The sequence below is a fragment of the Euprymna scolopes genome, chromosome 20 (genome assembly GCF_053919585.1).
Source record: "Euprymna scolopes isolate OS-2025 chromosome 20, ASM5391958v1, whole genome shotgun sequence".
Lineage (NCBI taxonomy): Eukaryota > Metazoa > Mollusca > Cephalopoda > Sepiida > Sepiolidae > Euprymna > Euprymna scolopes.
In genome coordinates, this window is record NC_136501.1 from 62,216,966 (window position 1) to 62,234,395 (window position 17,430).

Below are 17,430 nucleotides of genomic sequence, written 5' to 3' on the forward strand. Positions count from 1 at the left end.
GGGGAGCAAATAAATACTATCTGTTCCGGCAGATGCTGCAAGCTATGACTAGCTATGACTAGCAAAGACCAGATGTGGGGGCAACCCCACATACCTGACCATTAACCAGCTCCCATTTCTCACCTCTCGGGAGCTGGTTCCCTTTTTCCCTTCCCCCTCCCTTCACTCCTCACATTAAAAATCGGCCTTGTGCCTAATTTGCTCGGTGGGGGAGCAAATAAATACCATCTTGCTTCAAACGGCCACCGTCTTTTGGACCAAGATCAAAGTGTAGTATCTGTTCCGGCAGATGCTGCAAGCTATGACTAGCTATGACTAGCTATGACTAGCAAAGACCAGATGTGGGGGCAACCCCACATGCCTAACCTTTAACCAGCTCCCATTTCCCACCTCTCGGGAGCTGGCCCCCTTTTCCCTTCCCCCTCCCTTCACTCCTCACATTAAAAATTGGCCTTGCGCCTAATTTGGTCGGTGGGGGAGCAAATAAATACCATCTGTTCCGGCAGATACTGCTAGCAAAGACCATATGTGGGGGCGACCCCACATATAAGACCTTGGTCAATGAAGGGGCAACCCTTCATACCAATTGTCATTATCCAGCTCCCCTACTCCCCGGGGAGTTGGTCGCCATTTCCCCTTCACTCCTCACTTTAAAAATCGGCCTTGTGCCTAATTTGGTCGGTGGGGGAGCAAATAAATACCATCTGTTCCGGCAGATGCTGCAAGCAAAGCCCAGCTATGACTAGCAAAGACCATATGTGGGGGTAACCCCACATATCTGAACTTGGTCAAGGTAGGGATCACCCTACGACCACAGTTACTATCCAGCTCCCATTTCCCACCTCTCGGGAGCATGATCCCCCTTTCCCTCCCCCCTCCCTCTCTCTCTCCACATTAAAAAACGGCCTTGTGCCTAATTTGCTCAGTGGGGAAGCAAATAAATACCACGGTCACTGTCCTTCGGACCAAGATCAAAGTGTAGTATCTATTCCGGCAGATACTGCAAGCAAAGACCATATGTGGGGGCAATCCCACATATAAGACCTTGGTCAATGAAGGGGCAACCCTTCATACCAATTGTCACTATCCAGCTCCTCTACTCCCCGGGGAGCTGGTCCCCATTTCCCCTTCACTCCTCACATTAAAAATCGGCCTTGCGCCTAATTTGCTCGGTGGGGGAGCAAATAAATACCTCAAAGTGTAGTATCTGTTCCGGCGGATGTTGCAAGCAAAGACTAGCTATGACTAGCAAAGACCATATGTGGGGGTAACCTCACATATCTGAACTTGGTCAATGTAGGGATCACCCTACGACCACAGTTACTATCCAGCTCCCATTTCCCACCTCTCGGGAGCATGATCCCCCTTTCCCTCCTCCTCCCTCTCTCTCTCCACATTAAAAAACGGCCTTGTGCCTAATTAGCTCAGTGGGGAAGCAAATAAATCCAAACGGACACTGTCCTTCGGACCAAGATCAAAGTGTAGTATCTGTTCCGGCAGATACTGCAAGCTATGACTAGCAAAGACCAGATGTGGGGGCAACCCCACATGCCTGACCTTTAACCAGCTCCCATTTCCCACCTCTCGGGAGTTGGTCCCCATTTCCCCTTCACTCCTCACATTAAAAATCGGCCTTGCGCCTAATTTGCTCGGTGGGGGAGCAAATAAATACCATCTGTTCCGGCAGATACTGCAAGCAAAGACCCTATGTGGGGGCGACCCCACATATACTACCTTGGTCAATGTAGGGGCAACGCTACATAACAATTGTCACTATTCAGCTCCCATTTCCCACCCATCGGGAACTGGTCCCCTTTTCCCTCCCCCTCCCTCTATTCTCCACATTAAAAAACGGCCTTGTGCCTAATTTGCTTAGTGGAGAAGCAAATAAATACCAACTCAACATATCAGACCTTGGCCAATGTAGGTGAACCCCTTCATACCAATTGTCACTATACAGCGCCCTTTCCCACCCATCGGGAGCTGGTCTCCTTTTCCTCCCCCCTCTCCCCACATTAAAAAACGGCATTGTGCCTAGTTTGCTCAGTGGGGAAGCAAATAAATAAAGCCTTTGGGCCGAGATCACAGTGTAGTATCTGTTCTTCAGATGCTGCGCTTCAGTTTTTGTTCTCTGTCGGAGGAGAAGTCCTTCATGACTGAGACAATTTTTATTTTTTGTTCCTTTTCTCCACGTTAAAAAACGACCCTGGTGTCTAACTCTGTCCCATGGGAAGGCATTGTAAATAGTAACCTTTCTAATCAAGAATTAGTTCTGAGCTACATTGTAAGCTGGCCGCTACAAGACTTCTCCCACTCCAGAGAAGGAACCAGATCGATGGTTTCCCTGATGAGATCGCTTTATTGAGGGTGGAGAGCGTGAACAGCCTAGCACAAGCATCTCGTAAGAAGAGTTCACTGAAGGGGGGTGATGGAGCACTGCGCTCTGACCACCGCGTTCGGAAGGATGTGCTACCAGGGTACACGCAGGGTACAACACAGACAGTAATGATAAAAAAAAACCCTTCCAGTCTGCGAAGATCAGTAGCTGTCATCAACCAGGATTCATAATCGTAAAAGAGAATGCTACGGATATGAACCTTTGTGGTTATTTGGGGGTATTTAATTCTTTCCCACTGCAAGAACTGTGATACCAGAGTCGAAAAGTGGGATTGAGAAGCCAGCGTCGCCGAGGAAGGGAACTCTGATAGACCCGTCGACATTCCCCGATAAGGGCGCCTCAGGCGATTAGCAACAAACTAACATCTTCTCAATGAGTGAGCCACCTGCTAAGGACGATTGGCTGCTTTTCGGTGGAAGGAAATCGTGTTGTTAGCAGTTTGGTTTTAGCGGAGTTCACCCTCATGCCAAGTTGGTAAACAAAGCGTTGTAGTTCGCCGATTTTGACTTCTTTGGGTGTTAAAAACAGTAATATTAAACAAACAAACAAAAAAAGCAATGCACCTGTTCTCGTTATTCAAACAACGACAATGTTGTCTCCAAACACGTGCACACTTTGTTTCACAGTTGCTCATATTTTATCAGTTAAATACCCAGGTTTACTTACAGCGATAAATATTTGCGCAAAATAGGGATTCTTGTCTGTCAAATATAATTCCATATAGAAACAGTTCATTCTGGATTTTTTTTCCTGATTTTTCATATATAAATACAATCAGTTCCACTGTCGTTGCCTAGACCGGAAATGACGAGATGAGCAAAGAATTCATTAGATTTCCGGTGGGAAACTAGATATTTATTTTTGAACGAATTTTGAAGAAGAATACGTTTAAAAAAACAATAAACAAGAAAGAAGACAATTCCTCATTTTTGTACAAGCATATGTATACGACAATCTTACACACACACACACACACACACACACACACACACACACATATATATATATATATATATATATATATATATATATATATATATATAATGATATTAACGTCTTGCCAAACGATTGCCACTCTCTCAGATACATAAGTTCATGAGCCCAAAAATGACTTCCATCGCTACAGGACAATTTTAATAGACAAATGTCTGAGGGGGTATCTATACACAGATGATGCTACAGAGTATTAGCTTTGTACGAACGCTAAGTCTCTCTCTCTCTCTCTCTCTCTCTCTCTCTCTCTCTCTCTCTCTCTCTCTCTCTCTCTCTCTCTCTCTCTCTCGGTTCAAAATGTTGAGATCCAGCAACAAGCAAGAGCAAGATAGCCAGCAACAAGTTAAACTGCAGACCATCTTAATGCGGGTACGGTTCTCCCGCTTTATATATATATTTTTTTAAATCAGAGATGTGCTTCTCCTAGAAAGGTTGCCTTCACCACGGCTTACGGGAGCCCTCTCCATCCCAACACACACATACATACACACAAACACACACGGTGCTAGTTGGCCGTTGACCCCGAAAAAGGGTTCACGCGCCTATATATATATATATATATATATATATATATATATTATCTGCACGCTCAGTGTTGCCTGGTTGTACAATACGCTTAAATATGATATTTTAATTTATGCAGGTTGCGTATTTATTATTATAGAGCCAATCTTTTATTGATTATTATATTGTACCCAATACATATAGTAATAATTTCAAAAGTTTTTGTATATATTGTACATAATTTATACAGTAAATGACTGCAGAAGTTTAAAAAATGATTTTACTGCCATCAGCTGGAATAGAAATCAAAACATTCAGCGTTCTAGACATAGTTGTTATTTAACACTCTAGCCTTCATCGATACCGTTTGAGCTATCACCAGATGGATAAAAAGGCCAATAATTAAGCTAATTCAAGATAAAAATGTATATGCACGCATGTTCAGAAAATATTCGATTTACCTCTGCTTAGGTCACCTGTGTTTCTTTCAATTTTCACCTCTTAGCATTTATTTTTACAGGCTAAAAGTAAATCGAAATTGATCGACAGGTTTAAATGGCCTATATATCAAATTTCAGCTTAGTAGATCAAATATTCAGAGAGGAGTGGAGTAGGGGTTTTCGCACACATATCGACAAGGTCATATACATGCATTGACAGATATAAATATACATATAAATATTTTTGCGTGATAGAACGTTTTCATTTTAAATTTTACACAATTATGCAGAATGTAGAAACTATGCATCAATAGAATTCAGCATAACAGTCAGCTAACCCATATCATTTAAAAAGATACCATGAAGAATGATAAGTAATTAATTAATAGCTTTGCTTTTTAGTGAAATTGGTTCTCTAAAACCTTTTCTTTTTAATTATGTTCTGAAGAAAAAGAAAAACAATCACACTATTTTCAAATATTTAAAAAAAAATTCAACATTGTTTCTGAATACATTTTTAAAACTGCTCTGCGAGCCGGATTAAACACTTTGGCGGTCTAAATATGGCCCGTGAACCATAGTTTTGGGACCCATGAACTAGATTGCTCTAGTAGGTTTTATACCTTGCTTAAGGTTGAAGGTTGTCTAGCCGCACCGATGAGTTGCTATACAGAGACACATTCTCTCTATGGAAAAATATATATAAGCCCCAGTTTCTTTGCTGTTGTTTATGGTAATTATCCAGCTTACAACCCAATCTCCGACCATTTCATGTCGGGAGTAGTCGAAGAATGCCGAAACGAAAAACTGCTAGACAATTTATTAAAAAACGCATCGTTCGCCTTCTTTCTCCATATTAAGTGTGTGTTTCTATTTAAAAAGCCATTATTAACATGTGGAACAGAGGGGATTTTATGTTAAAATAGTGTGTTGATGGAAATTTTCTGTTTTCTGAATAGTTTAGTTGGTTTGATAAATTTCACGCTTTCATTGCAACTTCTTCTGACAGCTGATTAGATAATTGCTTCGGTATCTTTCGACTGCTCACGTAACCTGCCGAAAGATACCGAAGCAAAGTTGCCAGAGAATGAATCGGAAATAAGAATCGAAATTTTATTAGCAGGTTCCATGGATTAGGAGTGAAATATGCCGCATCAAGACAATCTGCATCGAGTGTCTTAAACTTAATTATTTTAACTTCATTTATTCGAGTTGCACCCACAGTCATTAAATCAACGTTTGGTACATCCATGAAGAATACCTAAAAATTAAATATTATAAGATTTAAAATGTAAGTATGCAATTATGCAGTATAGTAAACTGCTGGAAAATACAAACAAAAAAAATATTCAGCAAATATCATTTACAAAACGCATTAAAATACAATATTTTTTACCGAGCTGTATTGTTTAAATATTTTTTATCTCTTTTACAGTTTATTTGCCTATTTTTTTCATCAATATAAGATTTTGTCGATATTTTTCTTTTAAATACAGTCAAATCCAATATGGTCGGCCCATCTCTGTTATTGGTGGTGTTTTATTCGTAAAAAATAGCTTTAATCACGACTTACACTAAGTCCGACTATCAAGTATCTCGAAATGAAGGGTTTGTTTAAGATACTGTTTTTCAAGCTTTAAATTAACGGTCGTTTTAAGCGACCGTTATATTTGATAAAGTCGTATTCGGCTAAGTAAAATTAACCGTAACATATTCAGAGATAATAAAATTTATATTCAGTTTATACATTTTAAAATTAACGGGTCGGTAGAAGATCAATTTCTAATGCATCAGATAAAAATTTTTTGTACATTTTATTTGTTTCTGTTTTTCCCCGATTTCTCTGCTATTTTATATACTGCCTGATAACTAGGACTGTGACAACAGAATATTATTTTCATTGTTTTGACTCTCGAGAATATAACAGTTAATATCTTATATGTTTTTATATAGAGTGATGTGGTTCTTAATTGATTAACTGTGTCTAACTCTGCCTTGATTGATTAACTGTGTCTAACTCTCTCAAGAATAAACACATTGAAAAGAATGTGCTGTTAGCACAGCCCTACTGATAACTTATGGGAATAAAAAAAGGTAATATAATTCGAGGGTCTGATGCAAAAATTCATAGAGTGTATCATTTAATCACGTGCAACACCAGTTGGAGGAGAGAGTCGCTAAGTTGTGAGGACGCTGGCTAACAACCTGGTTGCGCCAAGTTCGAATCCAGTTCGCATTAAGGGTTTGTTAATTGTTTTCAACTTTTCAACCTTAAATTAGAGAACACCTTCCAAACAAAATAAACCACAATCTTATATTTTATGGTGTTGGACTGCCAAAATAACGATAACATTTTCAGAGATTATATATATATATATATATATATATATATATATATATATATATATATACATATATATATATATATATATATATATATATATACACGGAATAATCGTGTATATATATATAATCGTATATATATATATGTATGCATATATATATATATATATATATATATATATGTATGTATGTATGTATACGAAATAATCGTGTATATATCTATATATATATCTATACGGCATAATCGAATTGACACACCGGTTCTCGTCAGGTCACCGAAGTTAACCAAAGGCGAACCTGGTTAGTACCAGATGTATGACCATCTCGGAATTCTAGGCGCTGTATATGCTCTCCGTTTATCTCTGCATTTGTTTCTATTCGTCTTCTACACTTCAATTGCCACTGGTAGTTAACAATGTCGATTCAGGAGACGTGAGGCTGAAGATTGCGCACCTCCTGCCAATAGGACATTCACGCGCAGACACCCCTTTGTAGGTAACCATAGTCTGTCAAAGACTGAGACCCCTCCAAATAAAAGTAAAAATAAAATAGATAACCCCCATAATTTATTATACCATACCTGTTCACACTGAAACACTTATCATAATATTCTGTGGATCTATATTAAAAAAAACCTTGTTAAACTTTGTGACATATTTCCATTCTATGAAGGTCAGGCACGAACGAACACCCAATAATTTTATTATACCATATTCTTCAAACTGAAACATAATTATCAAAGTATACTTACGCAGATAGATGTGAAAAGTCTTTATTAAAGTTTGTGCCTATTTCCATTCTATGGAGGTCATGCGCAAACGCAGACCCCACAATTTTATTATACCATCCCTATTTAAGTGAAAACAGACTTATCAAAGTATTCTTATGTACATCTATATCAAAAACACTTGTAAACGTTTTTTTTTTAAATTTTTATTCCCATACTTTGCGGACCAGGCGCGAACGTAGACCCCACAATTTTATTGAACCACCGTTCTGCCAGATCAAACATACCTATTCCTGTGTCTCGATACATCTATCATTATATGTAATCAGTTTTTTTAAAATAGTCAACCATATAGGAACTTATTCGTGACCACACACACACACACACACACACACACACACACACACACACATTCAGCTTTATATGATGAATATATATATATATATGTATGTATATTTATATGTATATATATATATATATATATATATATATATATATATTAATTTTGAGTAAAACGATTCATAATTGTGATTTTTTTTTTTACATTTTCACCCCAAACAAGGCACATTGCCACTTTGGTGTAGGGGCTACTATCAGGGGTAACAACTACTGGGGTACTATGTAGGGATTTGGGCAGCAAGATGTCGGTTCACGTTGCACTTGAACTTCTGCACGTCAGTACAGTTGGGGAAGCAGGGACCTGGAATAGAATTCCAAAGTGTAGCGGTTCTGGGGAAGAAACTACTGGAGTAGAAAGATCTTTTATATCTAGGGATCTCTACAGTGTGGGGGTGTGATTTAGCAGCCTGTCAGTTTTGTCGAGGGTGTTCATGTCGTGGGAGCACAAGTGCTTGCAGTTCGTCAGACCATTCACCATGAAAATACTTGTAGAACAGGCAGAGGGATGCAACGTTTCGTCGATGGGACAGAGGCTGAAGCTTAGATTCCAGTTCAGGGCCTATCAGATTTGCTACTCTCTTTCGAACCTTGTCAAGGAGCGAGAGACTAGTAGCAGATTTACCAACCCAAATATGACAGAAATACTCCATACATGGGCCAATGGTGGCCTTATAGAGATACAGAATACTTTTCGGTGTTAGTAGTTTTCTAGCACGGTAGAAAGAGCCCACCTTCCTTGTAGCAGCTCTGGCAATGCCTTCAATGTAATTGTTCCAACTCATGTTTCCTGTGAACGTTAGGCCAAGGAGTTTGAAAGATGTACTCTCAGATAGTCCCTCCGGTAAATAATCGATGTTTACGATGTTTTTCAAGAAAAGAATTATAATTTGAGAGATATCGGGAAAACGAATGCTAACGATAATCATTTGGTTCATACGGAATAATTAATGATGCTGCCCCTCACCCGCTTTCTCCCCCTCCTCCTTCTTCTCCTCCTCTCATCCAAGAACAACAATAACAACTGCAACAGCAGAAGCTTATATTACTATTTTTAATTAGATTCATGAAAATTCCCACCAAGTATGATTATTATTATAGTATAGGACAATGCAAACGGAATATCTAATCGCATTTCCACAGGGAAATAGGGCCACGGCTTATATCACTAACAATTTGCCAGTTCAAACCGCCCTCCTAAAAGCAAAACTAAATAAATAAACGATAACGTAAAACTTACAAAATAATGAAACATGTCCGTGTTTGCGTGTTTTGTCACAACTTGCTCTATTATCTTTTTTTTTTAGTATTTCAAATGGCAGGGTATCATCTTAAGAAAAAAAAAATCATGAGGAGAGTTGTCCGTTTTTGCTTTGTTTTGTTTTTTAAGAGAGGTTGATTGATATGAAGATAGGAATAAAAACCGGAGATAGTCGACGTGTGACGACAAGATGAAAGCACAATAAGTGCCAACATCGGAGCGACACATAAGTAACACACTATGAAAACCTAAGTTAACAATGAAATGAAAACGTTGAATTTAAGAAGGGCTGGCATGAGATTCGATATAAAAAATATACGGGAGTCATGAAAGGTACGACAGAAAGAAATTACGAAGGAAACATAAAAAAAAAACGTAACGTATAATGACACTGACAGTAAAAGAAAAGCACGTATATTTGATTTATCTAGAAGTTTAATGTCGTTTTTTTTACGTGACATATTTTTATGAATACCTGTTAGAATGTTGACTTGCGTGTATCGCCCAGATTTCCTGTTTTTTTTTTTTTTTGTGGAAGTGTTCCGGTGCCCTCCCTCATCCATTCACACTTGCAGCAATGTTTGAAAATTGTTAATACACATGCCCACACTAGCAGTAGCCATAACGGTTGGAACCGCCGCCTGTCGTGTAGGCGGTCGAGTTTCAAACCTGACTTTAGGTAGTTGCTTGTCTACCCACAAAGATGAGTTGTGATACAGCGAACAGTACTGTATGTGGATGACTATAATGCTTCCTATCTTGGGGTGAGCATGTTGGAAAATTAAAAAAAACTGTAATTTTCTAATCTTTGTATAAGCAAATGGAGCTTAGGCGTTTGGACAGTGCTTGAAAATTGTTGATTTACGTGTCCATCTTAGCAGCAACCGAATAACGTAACGGTTAGGAGTAGCAACTTCCGTCTTGGTGGGCCAATATCTAACCTATATATATATATATATATATTCTTTTTAACAATACAAAGTGTGCTATTTTTTTATCGGATTTTCAAGTTAGATTCAATTTTTACGGCATCTTTTGTTTATTAAATTGTTAGGTGAAAGTTCAACATTTGTGTCGAGTTATATTGATTTCATTAACACGGACTTTAAACGCTGTTTTCGTAATATTACTTAAATATTCAAATATTTAAAAAAGACAGAATTTCTAGTGTTCGCGCATCTATGTTACAGAGCTATTTTTAAAAGAATATATTCAAGAATAATTCAATTTTACGATTTTTTTGTTTATTAAATGGTAAGGTGAAAGTGCAGAAAAGAATTACTAAACACCTTCCCTCATGTTAAGAATGGCGTTCTAAATAATAATGTCATTATTTCTGCGCAGTAACATAAGAGCATAACGATGCTGTATTGTAATAATAAAAAAAAAACAGCCACGCATTTTTTCTTAGTACTTCAATCTTCTATGTATTTTTGCTTGCATAAAACAATAATTCTAACTAAGATTTACAAACATAATGGGTCCGTTATATTCTGTTTTCGCTATTTTAGAAATACTGAAAATTTCATTAGAATTGGTTGATTTCCTGGATTTTGGTGAATTTTTAAGTTAAGAGGAGTGGTCAAAATATTTATACATTTTGGGGATCGGCTAATCATTTTGCTCGAACCCAAATTCCCTATATTAATGATGGATTTCTAATTAATGGCGTATTTTTCTTCAGCACGGTCTGTATTCTGCAAAAATATATATTTTTTATTATTCAATATTATTGAAAATAAAAAATAATGCGATACCACTAAAACGAATTAAAAAAAATATCCTATTAAAAAAAATCCTAAATTTATTTTATCAGAATACATTTCAGTTTCTTCGTAAACAAGTCAGGTGGCCTTTTAGCTGGGATCAAAGTGTAGTACCTGTTCTGATACTACACTTCATTTTTCTGTCGTCGATCAGTGGAGAAGAAATCTTTCTAGACTGAGATTTTATCGGGTATAGTTCCATCTTTGTTTTGATCATTTCAGTGCGAACGTAGGCGTGTCTTCGTCCACACATTGATATGTCCCCACTCTTCGACCCAAAACACTGTTAACCAAGAAAAACAAAGCAAGGTTCATGGAACTTCCTTTTGAAAAGGCAGAAGAGAAAGTTGTTCGCATGTGTCGTAGCAGGACGAGTTCTCGCTATGAATGCCGTACAATAAGGGATCAGAGACTGTTTTTCAGCCGATATTCCAAAGTCCACTGTATTATATGTTAGATTGAGTTAGTTAATTAGTTGTGTGTGTATGTGTGTGTGTGCGAGAGTGTGTGTATGATAGGCGTTTCTTTATTGCGGTATATGTGTTCACATGCATTATTGTATGTGTGTGTGTATAACCCCCTATCCTCTTCCTCTACATAGATACCGATTGTATCATGCTTCTGTGCCGGTGGCGCACGATGCTTGTTCTCTAATAATAGCCAACTACAAACAGATCTCTTCATCATTCAAGCCTCCCTCTAGATGGCTCTCTCGGTGGATTTCTTTTCCCAAGCGAAGAGGATCTGCCAACGTTCTGCTCTTTCATCTCCGCTCCAAACAAAATTGAAGCCTTCTTACGTTTCGAAAAGAGAAAAAAAAAAGGAAAAAAGAACAAGCAACTAAACAAAAATAGTTACATCGTTTAAGAGTGGTAGACATTATTGAAGACAAGAAACGATACTTGAAAGAAATAAAAAAAAAATTAAAGTTAAAATATTCGCTATCGAGTTTAAAATCTGAAAAAAAAAAATTCAAGAGTTAAACTTCACCATGGGAACGGTAACATAACGTGAGCGTTGTTTATTTAAGATCTGTTTAAACTTCTCTTAAAATTCATTTGTTTTAAAAAATTTAAACGTTCATATTTTTAAAAAAAATATTGAAAGCTATATCATTCACTGGTAAGATATAGAATTTTCCTAACGCAATAAGTTTTTTCAAGATAGTTTTATCAAATACATACATACATACATTATATATATATATATATATATATATATATATATATATATATATATATATATATATATATATATATATATATATATATGATGAGTTCGAAAGCAGAACAATAAAAATACTTTCAGGAAACGTATATCAACACTCTACCACATTTAAAATGATATTTTATATAATGAGACATCGGCATGAATTTGCTTTGCTTTCAATAAAAAGAAGATTTGTTGTTTTATTATTAAGATAGCAGTACAGTCCAGCTTTGCTCGGGGCCTATGTACTGTTCATAACTTTATGTGTATATGTATATATATAAAAGCAAAAATATGGTTAACTACGAAGCAGTACCTGCGCGTGAAAGATTTATTGGCAGGAGTTGCGCAATCTTCAACCACACCTCTCCTGAGTCGACATTGTTTAATACCAGTGGCAAGTGAAGTGTACAAGACGACTAGAAACAAATGCTGAGATATGGTCACCCATCTGGTACTAACCAGGCTCGTCATTGCTTAACTTCGGTGATCTGACGAAAACCTGCGTGTCAACGTGATTATTCCGTATATATATATATATATATATATATATATATATATATATATATATATATATATATATATATATATATATATATATATATATATATATATATATATATATATATATATATATATATATATATATATATATATATATATAAATTTGACCAACGTCACAGTTAAGCTACATCTAAAATTTCAAGTATTTAGACCTAACAGTTTGGTAGACTCTGAAAAGCTCAACTCTTCCAACTTTGATCTTATGGTAACCAAATTTTCGCCCAAAAATTGATTAAAAAGCTTGCCGCATGTCTGAATACACTTTATAGAAAATTTCAAATGTTTAGACCCAAAATTTGCTGAATAGTTTGCTTGAGACCGCAAAGGTAAAATCTATTGAATTGGTAGCCATATTTTCTGCCAACATCCGATTTAAAAGATTGCCCTATATCTGAATACACTATATGTAAAATTTCAAATGTTTAGACCAAAAATTGACTAAGAGGTCAATTTTTTTTAAAACTTTGACCCCGACTTGGACCCCAACTTTGACCCATTAACATTTATTTTTTAAGACTCAAATCAAATTAAAAAAAGTTTGACGCATACACAAGTAACCTACATATAAAATTTCAAGTGTTCCGAAAATTGGTGGAGAAGTTGCGTACAGTTTTCAAAGGTTAAATCGTTGAACTTTGACCCCTTGACAGACAAATTTCTAGCCAAAAAGTGATTACAAATATTTCCTCAAATCTCAGTACCCTTTATCTCAAATCTCGAGTCTGTAGATTAAAAATTGGCAGAAGAGTTTGGTAGGGAAATGTAAACACAGATAGAGACAGACAATATTACTTTTATGGATGTACTAGCAGTCCAGTCCGACTTTGCTGGAGCCCTACGTACTGTTCATAACTTGCCCTATATTTGAATACACTTTATGTAAAATTTCAACTGTTTAGACCAGAAATTGTCTGAGTAATTTTGTAGAGACCGCAAAGGTTTTTTTTACTTTGATCCCAATTTTGAGCACTTAACATTTATTGTTTTGGTCTTAAATCAAAATCAAAAGTGTTATCCATGTCCAAGTTATCTACATCTAAGATTTCAAGTGTTTAGATTCAAAATTTGCTGAGAAATTTGGTAGAATCTGACAACTTTCAACTTTAACCTTTTGGCAGCCAAATTTTCGCCACAAAACTGACTAAAATGCTTGTTGCATGTCTGAATACTCGTTATGTATAAATTATAAATGTTTAGACCCAAAATTGGCTGAGTAGTTTGCTAGACATCGCAAAGGTACAACTCTTTTGAACTTTGACCCCTTGGCAGATTAAATTTTCGACCCAAACCGACTTGCCCTATCTCTTAATACCCTTTATGTTTAATTTCAAATGTTTAGACCAGAAATTGGCTGAGTTATTTGGTAGAGACCGCAAAGGTCAAATTTGTTAAAACTTTAACACCAATTTTAACCCCTTGATATCTATTTTTTAGGCTCAAATCAAATTATTAAAGTTTGATCAATGTCCAAGTAACTTACATTTAAAATTTCAAGTGTTTAGCGGAAATTGGCGGAGGAGTTTTCAAAGGTCTAATCGTTGAACTTTGACGCATTGACAGACAAATTACTGGCCGAAAACTGATTTAGAAGACTCTCTCAAATCTCAATACCCCTTATGTCAAATCTTGAGTCTCTAAACTGAAAATTGAGTTATTTGGTAGGAAAATGTAAGATTTCAAATTTTTAGACTAAAATTTGTCTGAGTAATTTCGTAGAAACTGAAGTGGTCAATTTTCTTTTAACTTTGATCCCAATTTTGACTCCATGACATTTATTATTTCGGTATCAACTCAAAATACAAAGTTTTATCCATGTCCAAGTTACCTACATCTAAAATTTCCAGTCTTTAGACGAAAAATTGGCGGAAAAATTTGGTCAACTCTATCAACTTTAACATTTTGGCAGCGAAAATTTCGCCACAAAACTGATTTAAATGCTTATCACATGTCTGAATACCTGTTATGTATTAATGTCAAATGTTTAGACCAAATATTGGCTGAGTAGTTTGCTAGACACCGCAAAGGTCAAATCTTTTGAACTTTGACCACTTGACAGATCATATTTTCAACCCAAACCGATTAGAAACTTTGTCATATCTCTGAATACTCTTTCTGTAAAATTTCAAACGTTTAGACTAGAAATTGGCTGAGTAATTTGGTAGAGACCGCATAGGTCAATTTTTTTAAATTTTGACCCTAATTTCAACCCCTTAACATTTAAGTTTTGTAGCACAAATCAACTTATAAAATCGGATCCATGTCCAAGTAAGTACATTAAAATTTTCATGTTTAGACCAAAAATTGGCGCAGGTGTTTGGTAGAATCTGCAAAGATCAACTCTTCCAGGTTTGACCCCTTACGACCAAATTTAGGCCGAAACCGAAAATCTCAATACTCCTTATGTAAAATCTCGAGTTTCTAGACCGAAAATTGACAGAGTTATTTGGTACGGAAATGCACACACACACACACACACACACACACACACACACACACACACACACACACACACACACACACACACACACAAACACACACACACACACGCACGCACGCACACACACACACACACATTTTCACTTTTATAGATATATAGATATTAGATTGATCATATTTGCATTTTAGCAGTTCAATTTATATATATATATATATGTGTGTGTGTGTGTGTGTGATCTTATGAATAATATATGTGATATATCATATGTGCTATAATATATATATATATATATATATATATATATATATATATATATTATTGTGTATAAGTGTATCCAATACTTTTACGTTTGTTAATTCAGATTTTTCCTTAAATATAAACTTTCTAAACTTTGATTTTGTAATTAGTAACCCAAATATAATTTAGAATAGTAATAGGAATATACTGACCAACTTTTAGGTAAGATCTTAAACCCTAATTAAAGTTATGAAGAAAAATGTAATGTATCAAATACTTTTGCGTGGCACTGTATATCTATCTATATATCTATAAAAGTGAACGTGTCTGTCTGTCTGTGTACATTTCCCTACGCAATAACTCTGTCAATTTTTAGTCTATAGACTCGAAATTTGAAATACCGGGTACTGAGATTTGGGAAAATCGATGTGACGGGTGTCAGCCAGAAATTTAGTTGTTTAGGGGTCAAATTTCAACGATTTGACCTTTAAGAACTCTACCAAACTCCTCCGACAATTTTGGGTCTAGACACTTGAAATTTTAAATTTAGGTTCCTTGAACATGGATCTAACTTAATAAACTGATTTGAGCCCGAAACAATAAATTTTAAGGGGTCATAATAGGGGTCAAAGTTTTAAAAAATTAACCATTTTTTTTTTGTTTTTTTGCTTTTTTTGCACAGCATACACCTCCAAACACCCGAGCAACGCCGGGCACCCCTGCTAGTATATCTATAAAAGTGAACGTGCCTGTGTATCTGTCTGTCTGTGTATCTGTGTGTCTGTCTGTGTGTGTACATTTCCTTACGCAATAACTCTCTCAATTTTTAGTCTACAAACTCGAAATTTGATATACAGGGTACTGAGATTTGGGAAAATCGATGTGATCGGTTATCGGCCAGAAATTTGGCTGGTAAGAGGTGAAAGTTCAACGAGTTGACCTTTGAGAACTCTACGAAACTCCTCCGACAATTTTGGGTCTAAACCCTTGAAATTTTAGATATAGGTTTCTTGGATATTGATCTAAGTTAATAACTTGATTTGAGCCCAAAACAATAAACTTTAGGGGGTCATAATAGGGGTCAAAGTTTAAAACACTGAATTTTTTATTTTTACCCAACATACACCTCCAAATATCCGGGCAACGCGCGGCACCCACGCTACTATATATATATATATATATATATATATATATATATATATATATATATATATATATATATATATATATATATATATATGTTCCAGGTCGAAAATATCCAATTAGATTCATTGAATTCCATCAAGAGTCTTTGAAAGTGATCAATCAAAGAGAACAAATTCATAATGTTTTATTTTCTTTATGAAGAAATTTATAATTCTATAATTCCTTTTTTGCTTTAAGTTTACCCTAATCCAAAAAGTAAGAACTTCAACCCACGTTATACGTTAAACATGGTAAAATATTTTTATCCTCTTAAATTTAAAAGAAACAACTTAATTTTAATTTTAATTTTTTTTAATATAAAGGTTACTGTTAGAAGGCTATCACAATGAATATAATGGAATGTTTTTGGTGTTGATGAAAGAAGTTAAAAACAAATGACGTATTTAAATACATATATATTAAATGTATCTTTCATATATGTGTGTGTGGGTATGTGTGTGTGTGTGCGTGCGCGTGCATGCGCGTGCGTGCGTGCGTCAGCACTAAATCTATTCGGGTTTAATCGGCTTCCTCTTTCGGAGGAAGTTTCGTTGGAGTATGAAGTTCACAAGCGGTCCCTAGTCGTATGTTTATCCTCGTTAGGGGAGATGACGATGTTAGGTTTTTGCAACTCTTGCAGGGAGATGTCGACGTCCTCTTACATATAGCGCCTGGGATTCCCAAATTGGTCACCCATTTTAGTAATAACCAGGCTCAACGTTGCTTTAATTCGGTGATCTGACGGGAACCGATTTGTAAACGTGATTATGCAGTATATATTATATATATATATATTTATATATATATACATATATATATGTATATATATGCATATATATATGTATATATATATATATATATATATATATATATATATATATTAAATGTATGCACACATATATTTATTTAAAGAATGTTTGTGGCAATAATAAGACTTACTTGAACAGTTAAATTTCTACACAGTGTTCCA